A 9,327-nucleotide genomic window follows, 5' to 3' on the forward strand; every position below is an offset into this window, starting at 1 on the left:
TGTTTAAATAGTAGTATACATTAATGGATTTTCACATATAACACCAACCTTGCATCCCAGGGCTGAAGCCTACTTGATCATGGTGAATGATGGTTTTGATGTGTTCTTGGATTGAGTTTACTAGAATTTTATTGAGTAATTTTACACAGATATTCAGAAGCAAAATTGGTCTGAAGTTCCTTTTTGTGTGTGTTTCTTTGTGTAGTTTATGTATTAGAGTAGTTAGCTTCCTAGAATGAATTCTGTAGTGTTCATTCTATTTCATTTCATGGAATACTTTGAGGAATATTGTTATTAGTTCTTCTTTGAATGTCTGATAGACTTCTGGGCTAAAGCCATCTGACCCTTGGTTTTTATTGGTTGGGAGATTTTAATGACTTCTTCTTTCTCCTTAGGGTATGTGGGTCTGTTTAGTGGTTTACTTACTCTTGATTTAACTTTGAAATTTGGTATCTGTCTAGAAAACTATCCATTTCATCTAGATTTTCCACTTTTGTTGAGTATGGGCATTTGTAGTAGTACCTGATGACTTTTTGAATTTCTCAGTTTCTGTTGTTATATCTACCTTTTCATTTCTGAATTTGTTAATTTGAATACTGTCTCTGTGCCCTTTGTTAGACTTGCTAGGGGGTTATCTATCTTGTCTATTCTCTCAAACAACCAGCTTTTTTAAAAAGATTCTTTGAATCTTTCTCTTTCTTTCTATCTATTTTGATTTTCACCCTGTTTGTGACTATTTTCTAGAGCTCTCATCAGCTGTGCTGTTAGGTTGCTGGTGTAGGACCTCTCCAGTTTCTTACCAGGGCACTTAGCGTTGTGAATTTCCCTCTTAGTACTGTTTCCATTGTGTTCCATTATTTGGGTTTAGTGTGTCATCATTTTCTTTTTCTTTTTCTTTTTTTTTTTTTTTCTTTTTTTAGACATGGTTTCTCTGTATAGCTCTGGCTGTCCTGGAACTCACTTTGTAGACCAGGCTAGCCTTGAACTCAGAAATCTGACTGCCTCTGCCTCCAAAATGCTGGGATTAATGGCGTGGGCCACCACCCCTGGCTCCATAATTTTTATTGAATTCTATGAAGTCTTTAATGTCTTCCTTCCTGCCTGCCTGCCTTCTCTTTCCTTCCTTCCTTCCTTCCTTCCTTCCTTCCTTCCTTCCTTCCTTCCTTCCTTCCTTCTTCCCTCCCTCCCTCCCTCCCTCCCTCCCTCCCTCCCTCTCTCTCTCTCTCTCTCTCTCTCTCTCTCTCTCTCTCTCTCTCTCTCTCTCTCTCTCCCTCCCTCTCTCTTCTTTTCTTTTTTTCTTTCTCCACTGATCTTATTATCACTGTGTAGAAACTTGTTCAGTTTTCATGTATGTGTGGTATTTCTGCTGTTTTTGTTGTTATTGAAGAACAGTCATTTACATGATGATCTGACAGGATGCATAGGATTATTTCAATCGTTTTCTATTGGTTGAAACTTGTTTTGTGACAAGTATGTGGCCAGTTTTGGAGAAGGTACCATCAGGTGCTGAGAAGAATGTGTATTCTTTAGTTTTAGGATGAAATGTGCTATAGAAGTCTGTCAAATTCATTTGGTTCATAACCTCTCTTAGTTTCACTGTGTCTGTTTAGTTTCTGTTTCAATGACTTATCCATTGGTGAGAGCAGGGTGTTGAAGTGTCCCGCTATTATTGTGTGTGGTTCAATGTGTGTTTTGAGCTTTTGTAAAGTTTCTTTCTATCAATGAGGATGCGATTTCCTATGGGGTATAGATGTTCATATTGAAACTTTCACTTCGTGGATATTTCCTTTGATGAATAGAAGTGTTCCTTCTCATCTTTCTTGATAATTATTGTTGAAAGTCTATTTATTGGCTATTAGAATGGCAATGCCAACTTGCTTCATGGGACGATTTGCTTGGGAGAACTTTTTCCAGCCTTTTCGTTTGAGGTAGTGACTGTATTTATTATTGAGGTAGGTTTCTTGAATGCAAGATAAAGTTGGATCCTGTTCACATGTCCAGGCTGTTAGCTTTATGGTTTTTTATAGGTGAGTTTAGTTCATTAATATTGAGAGATATTAAAGACAGATGATGGGTAGTTCCTGTTCTTTGATTGTGTAGATGGCATTATGTGCATGTGGTTCTCCCCTTTGGGCCTTTTAAAAAGATGATTATTATCTTTGTTGTTTCCATTTGGTGTATGTACCCTCCTTGTGCTGGAATTTTCCTTCTAGAATCCTCTGTAGGGCTGGATTGGTAGACAGATATTGTCTGAATTTGGTTTTGACGTGGAGGATTTTGGTCTCTTCTTGTATGCTGATTGAGAGTTTTGCTGAATATGGTAGCCTGGGCTGGCATTTTTGTTTTCTTAGACTGTACATGACCTCTGTCCAGACTCTTCTGGCTTTTAGTGGTTCTGTTGAGAATTCTGTTGTAATTCTGATAGGTCTGCTTTTATATGTTACTTGGATCTTTTCTTGTTTCTAGAGGAATTTCATTTGTGGTCTCATCTGTTTGGTTTTTTTCCTTGTTTCCTGTATGTTTATGGGCATCTCTTTCTTTAGTTTAGGGAAGTTTTCTTCTATAAGTTTGTTGAGGATATTTGCTGCTCATTTGAGTTGGGATTCTCCAGTCTCTTCTCTATCTATTATTCCTAGGTTTGGTCTTTTCATTGTGTCCTGGATTTCCTGGATGTTTTGGGTTAGGAGATTTTCATGTTTTGAATTTTCATTGACAGTTGTGTCAATCTCTTCTATGGTATCTTTTACACCTGAATTTCTCTCTTCTATCTCTTGTATTCTGTTGTTTATGCTTACATCTGTAATTCTTGACCTCTTTCCTAGGTTTTTCACTTCCAGGGGTGCCTCAATTTGTGTTTTCATTATTGTCTGTACTTCTACTTTAAGGTCTTGGACTGCTTTAATCGATTATTTCACTTGTTGGCTCTGTTTTCCTGTATATCTCATGCAATTTATTGTTTCCTTTTTAAGTGCTTCTAACTGTTTACCTGTCCTTTCCTGTATTTCTTTCAGTAAGTAATTTATATCCTCCTTAATGGAATCTATTATCTTCATGAGATAGGATTTTAGGACAGAGTCCTGATTTTCAGATATGTTGGCATATACAGGGTTTGCTCTTATGGGAGAACTGGGTTCTTTCTGATGATGCCAATGTACACTGGATTCTGTTTCATATGATCTTGCAATTGGCTCTTGACATAGGGTTATTCCTAGTGTTTTCTGGCCTGGTTGCCTCTGTCTGGATGGAGCCTGCCTCTTTTGTCCCTGGCCTGCTTCAGGTCACCTGGTAGGCCAGTGGCCTTAACTGCAGCACATGTCCTGTGATGCCTTCTGACTATGGAGTCTTCACTGGGACATGCACACTGGTGACTTGTTGCCCTGACTACAGTGGCCTTTTTGGATGCCTTTGAACTGTGGGATTTTCAGAGGGACAGAGAAGCTTCTGAAATTTTGCCCTGGCTGCAGCAGATCTATTGGGATGCCTTCAGACTATTGGGTCTTCAGAGGATTAGTCAAGGTGTTGCCTGCCTGTAGCTGTTCTTTGTCCAGGGAGGTCTAAGGACTGTGAGTTCTTTTTCCCTCTGTGCAGCAGAACATTAGGGAGGCTTTCAGACAGTTGGAATGGTTACTGAAGATCCCCTGGGAATTCTTTAGACTTTGGTGTCAGTTGTCCAGTTGCCTTGTTTGTAGAAGAACTCCTGGGATGTGATTAGTCATTGGTGTCCGTGGCTGTGTGTGAGCACAATGCCTGGGATTACATCAGTATGTGTTTTTTCAGAGCTGGGTTACAGATGAGCTGGTTATCAGTTGTTTTGTGTGCAGTTGAACTTCTGAGATATTTTTAGGCTGTGGTGTCTTCAGTAGAGCAGAGAAGCTGGTGGAAGTTCCCTGCATACACAAGAACTCTTGGGATGCCTTCAGGCTGTGTTTTTTCATGGAAGAGGCAGACTAGGTGGTGGTCTGCCTTAGCAGAATTTGCCTGCCAGAAGGACAGGAGCCAGGACATTTAAACATAGGGGGAGAACATCCAATTGCCAGCCCATCCTGACAAACAGTCTCTTATTAACACTGCTGTTTAATGCATATTTATTGCAATACTGAAAATACTTGTAAGATTGGGAAACAGAGGAGGTTGTTCAGAAAGAATGAGGGTCCTGATTGATTCCTGCTCCAAAATGTCCATAACAAATGTGGTGTATACGTGATGGGTAAATGGGGGTTCTCTGGAGCTTTTCTATTGTGTTTTCTTTTACCAGGTTCTCCAGTACAGGAACATACTCCAATAAGTTCAGAACATACATATGGCTGAAGGTCCCTCCTTGCATCAAAAACTTCAAGTGGCTTCGAATATACCCATAGATATCAGTTCCCAAATATGTCAAGAACCGGCAAGGAACTTAGCTTTTCAAATGAATCAGAGTCCCCTAGTGATGCCAGGAAGTACAATGCAATCAAGTCTTTCAGTCCCTGAAAGGAACCTACTTCAGCAAGAGTCTGAAGGACCATCAAAACAATCAGGTATCCAAATGCAACAAGGTGCTGTAATGGGCCAAGGTTTACAAACTCTGAGAAGACTCTCCGGGCATCCAAGTCAATAGATACCTAAAAGACCCTCAGTGAATTCTTCTTTCCATGTTCCCATAGGTTGTATGCCACTGTCAGATAAATATGTTAACAAACAAACTGGCCCTGTGGCTTCAAGAAAGCAATGAAAAGAACGCACTGTGTACACAAAAGAACAGCAGCGCCTGCTGCAAGAACATTTTGATGAGTGCCAGTACCCAAACGAGGAGAAAATTGTGGAGCTGGCAGTATTGGTTGGTGTTACAAAGATGGAGATCAAGGTTAGCTTCTCTCTTTTTCCTCCATCCAACAGCAACATTGTCCCTTTTCTCATTAGGCACTTGTATTGTGTGCTTCTGAAAGGCTTAGGGGAGGGTGGACAAATATAATATAGGTGGTGGATATTGATTCATCAATTGCTGGGCCTCAATTCTCCAGTAACCAAATATCAAAGTAACCAGTAACCAGTATCAAAGAACATTATTCCCATGTAGGGTCTCAGTGACCTAGATATCAGATATCCTACTAAAACACAGAGCATACTAGTTGAATCTCCCCAGTTTTTTTGTTTTTTTTTTTTTTTTTTTTTTTTTTTTGAGAAGGGGGATGTCAGTTCATGCACAATCTACCTTACTACAACCTCCTAGGGATCTTGAGTCTCATGCTTTCTGTTGCTGACTTGTGAAGTATTGTTATAGAAACTCTGATTCAAAAGTTTCACCTTGTGGTCCAGTTGGGGGCAAAGGGGTATTCTATTGATGTTTGCTTTGTTTTTCAGATCTGGTTCAAGAACAACCGAGCTAAGTACAGGCGGATGAACCTCCAAAATATTAAACAAGAGCTGCCAGAGTCAAATGGAATCTCTAACGCTGTTTCTGAATCAACCCAATTTCCTGGTTCCATACCTGTTGTTGCCTCTGACAATGGGGAGTCCATGTGGTCAGGCATATTTGGTGAGGATTCCATTCCCAACCTCAACTGCAGCCAGGAATCTTCCATGCATTGTTTTCAATCCTGTGATGGGAACCTGTGTTGTCTGCAAGAATACCTGCTTGATGGCCATGCCCCTGTTACAGCTTGGAATTCTGGTCAATCAGCAGCAGTTGAATCTCAGACTGACTTAGCAGTAGCTGAAGCTCCAGTCGGGCTGGCATATGCTGCTCAAGCCCCAGAGGATGCTCACAATCCAGATCCATCTGCAGATGAGCTCTGGCAAAGGATCCTTGAAGATTTTTGACACATCAGATGACTGGCTTACTCTGAGAAACCCCTCCACTCTAGCTTACTCCTCTCAGGTCGTTGACGAGTCCAGGCCTTACAGCCATGAAGAAGGGTGTTATACACACCTTTATTCTCAGTATTTGGAGAAATAACCAGTCTTATCTGTAGAAGCATTATACCACTGTGTTTTATGTAGTGCGATTGTTTTAAAGTCAGTTTAGTGATTAATTTTTTATTGTTAGAGTATATGTTCATTAAATAAAAGGAGAAAATAGTAAATTTAAAATTCTTTTAATTCATTATTTAATTCATTTTTCCAGTCATTACACCCTTAGTCCCCCTGACGCACAGTTCCACATCCAACCCATTCTGTCAGACATTTTCCTCTAATATTTATGCATGCAAAGGCAAGAATGCATGTATGTAAGTATCTTTGGAGTTGGAGTCATAAAAGAGTGTAGGCTCTCCTAGAGTGAAACTATAGACAGTGGCGTTCTCACAAGTGTTCGTTTGGAAGTCAAATCTGATCATCTGCAAGATATAAATCATGTGGAGTAATCACTCTGAGAGCACATAATTCAGAGTCCATTGGTAGAAAATGATATTTTGTTTAGTATATATTTGGGGTATCTGTGGATTCATGCAACATAGGGACCCACTATCAAGTCTAATTCAAGTTATATGAGTTCCTATGCCCTCTCCTTGCTTCAAAGATCATGGCATGCAACAGGAACCCTCGTAAACATGCAGAACATGCAATCATATAATAGGAAAGCAATAAATCTGATAAATACTGTGAGCCACCTACCCACAGAAATATATCTCATTTCTTATGTACAAAATAGTTCTGTTTATTTTCTGCACTAATAGCTATTATATGTGAATAGAGGTCAGAGGAAAATTGGCAGGGATTAATTTTCTCTTTCAGCCTTGTTAGTCTCAAGGCTGGAACACAAGTTCAGGCATTGTAGGAACATGCTTGACAACAGGAGCCACCTATAGGGCCCTCCTGCACTGCTGCTTTTTACTTTGATACTGGGTCTCACTGACCTGCCAAGCCTGCCCCAGTTTGCCTTCTGGCTTCCTCAGCCTGGAGTGGTTGGCCTTCCAGATCTGAACCCCAACCTGATTTTTCTGATTTTGAGGAATAACCCCATTATTTCTTTTTAAAAGTTTTTCTTCTTTTTTCCTTTATTTATATATTTATTTATTTATTTACACTCCCGATTTTATTTCCCTCCCACCCCCCATCCACCCTCTGACTGTTTCACATCCCATAGCTCCTCCCCACCCATCAGTCTCCACAATGATGTCCCCACCAGTCATCCTGGATCCATCCAGACTTCTAAACTCCCTGGGACCTCCAGTCTCTTGAAGATTACGTTCATCTTCTCTGACTGAACCCAGACTCAGCAGTCCTCTGCTGCATATGTGTTGGGGGCTTCATATCAGCTGGAGTACACTGCCTGATTGGTGGTCGAGTGCTTGAGAGATCTTGGAGGTCCAGGTTAATTGAGATTGCTGGTCCTCCTACAGGTTCTCCCTTCTCAGCTTCTTCCAGCTTTCCCCTATTTCAACCACAGGGGTCAGCAGCTTCTGTACATTGGTTGGGTGCAAATATCTGTATCTGACTCTTTCAGTTGCTTGTTGGGTCTTTTGGAAGACAGTCATGATAGGTCCTTTTGTGTGAGTGCTCCATAGCCTCATTAATAGTGTCAGGCCTTGGGGCCTCCCCTTGAGCTGTAGCCTACTTTGGGCCTGTTGCTGAACCTTCTTTTCCTCAGTCTCCTCTTCATTTCAATCTGTGAAATTCTGCTTAGGGTGAGATCAGCATGTCTCCCACTCTCTCTTAATGCGGCATAGTTTGCAGTGTTCCCAGGAGATCTGCTACACCCCAGGCACACAGGAGGCAGGGTCCAGACAGAGACATCTAGACCAGCCAAACTGATGGGGCACAATGAATGCAGTGTCAAGGGAAAACTCTGTAGCACGAATTTCCCTTGTAAGGAAACTGGAGAGATCCTACCACCCCCATTATTTCTTTAGTACCTCTGCTGTTTCACCCCACCAGCAGTGCATAAATGTTCCTCCTTGCTGACAACTTCTCCATCATTAATTTTCATTGGTTTTATTGATCTTTACCATTCTGACAAGGTAAGATAACCTCTCAATTAGTTAAAATTTGCTTTGTTCTGATTGCTAAACAAGGTGTAGTTTGCTTGTTTGTTATTTTGATACAATGCCTCTCTATAAAAAGTCCTGGAGGTACTGGACCTCTTTTGGTAAGTCAGGTTAGAATGAACTTCACAATGGTCCTCCTGTCCATATCTCCTAAGACCTGGGATAAATGCTATGTTTTAACAATCCCGGCATGTTTAATGTTTATTAAAGAGTTTCTCAGGGATTTTTGTTTATCTTTTAATAATTTCACTATAGTTCTATACATTTTAAAAATCTGATTACTGGTTTTCTTGGTTTTACTTTATTTTTGTTGTTTTTTTTTTGTTTGTTTTGGGACAGGGTTTTTCCGGTATAAGCCATAGCTCTCCTGGCCTTTTCCTTTTTAGAAAAGCCTGAGCTTGCCTTCTGAATCCTAGGATTAAAGGCACGCACCATCAGTCATGGGTTGCTTAGTTTTGAAACTTAGTCTGTCTTTGAACCCCTGGCTTTTCTAGGCATTTTAATTAGATCAGGATGGCTTGGAACTCACGGAGATCTACTTGCCTCTGCCTACACACACACTATGATGGCTACTTCTTCTTAGTCCCCATTTTAAAAGATGTTTTGTATATTCTAATCATTACCCCTCTGCTATTGTCATGCTCAAATTGTAAAAACCCTGAAGAGTCCACAAAGAATCACAACCTGCTGTAATTACATGAGGCATTATTCAAGCTCAAGCTTGGGCCACCAACCTTCCTGAGTGAACCCCCATGTCTAAGTGAACACATTATATAAAGGAAAAAAAAAAACCACAAGCTGGGTTTCCAAGCCTTGGCATTATATGAGAGGGTAGAGGAATGACATCCTTCAAATCTGATAACGTTGGTCACACATTGAGGCAAAACCATACAGCTGGAAAGAAACCTTTCTGACCTGGGAAAAGGAACCTGTGCTATCAGAAGCTGGTGTATTATTACAACTGACCAAATTGTCTGGGAACACTTCCTTGCCCTTCTCTCATAACTAATAAGTGGGGTATTTATGGTTGGTTTTTTTTTTTTGACAGTTACTGTGGTGTATATTCAAATAATAAATTCTTATTTTATTAGGTATTTTCTTCATTTACTTTTCTAATGCTACCCCAGAAGTCCCCCAAAACCCTGCCTCCCTACTCCCTCCCTGCCCTTGCCAATTCTTGCCCCTAGCGTTCCCCTGTACTTAGGCATACAAAGTTTGCAAGACCAAGGGGCCTCTCTTCCCAATAATGGCTAACTAGGCCATCTTCTACTACATATGCAGCTAGAGACACAAACTCTGGGGGTTACTGGGTAGTTCATATTGCAAATGGTAGGAAGAAACAAGCTGGAGTAGCCATCCTAAT

The 9,327-nt window shown here is 40.6% G+C and overlaps 1 pseudogene; it reads left to right on the forward strand.

The window, feature by feature from the left end:
• Positions 1 to 4,300: 4,300 nt before the first annotated feature.
• Positions 4,301 to 5,799, forward strand: LOC146999665 (oocyte-specific homeobox protein 5-like; annotated as a pseudogene).
• The last annotated feature ends 3,528 nt before the right edge of the window (positions 5,800 to 9,327 follow it).

Source organism: Mus caroli, unplaced genomic scaffold, assembly GCF_978045245.1.
Source record: "Mus caroli unplaced genomic scaffold, Mus_caroli_1 scaffold_82, whole genome shotgun sequence".
Classification (NCBI taxonomy): domain Eukaryota; kingdom Metazoa; phylum Chordata; class Mammalia; order Rodentia; family Muridae; genus Mus; species Mus caroli.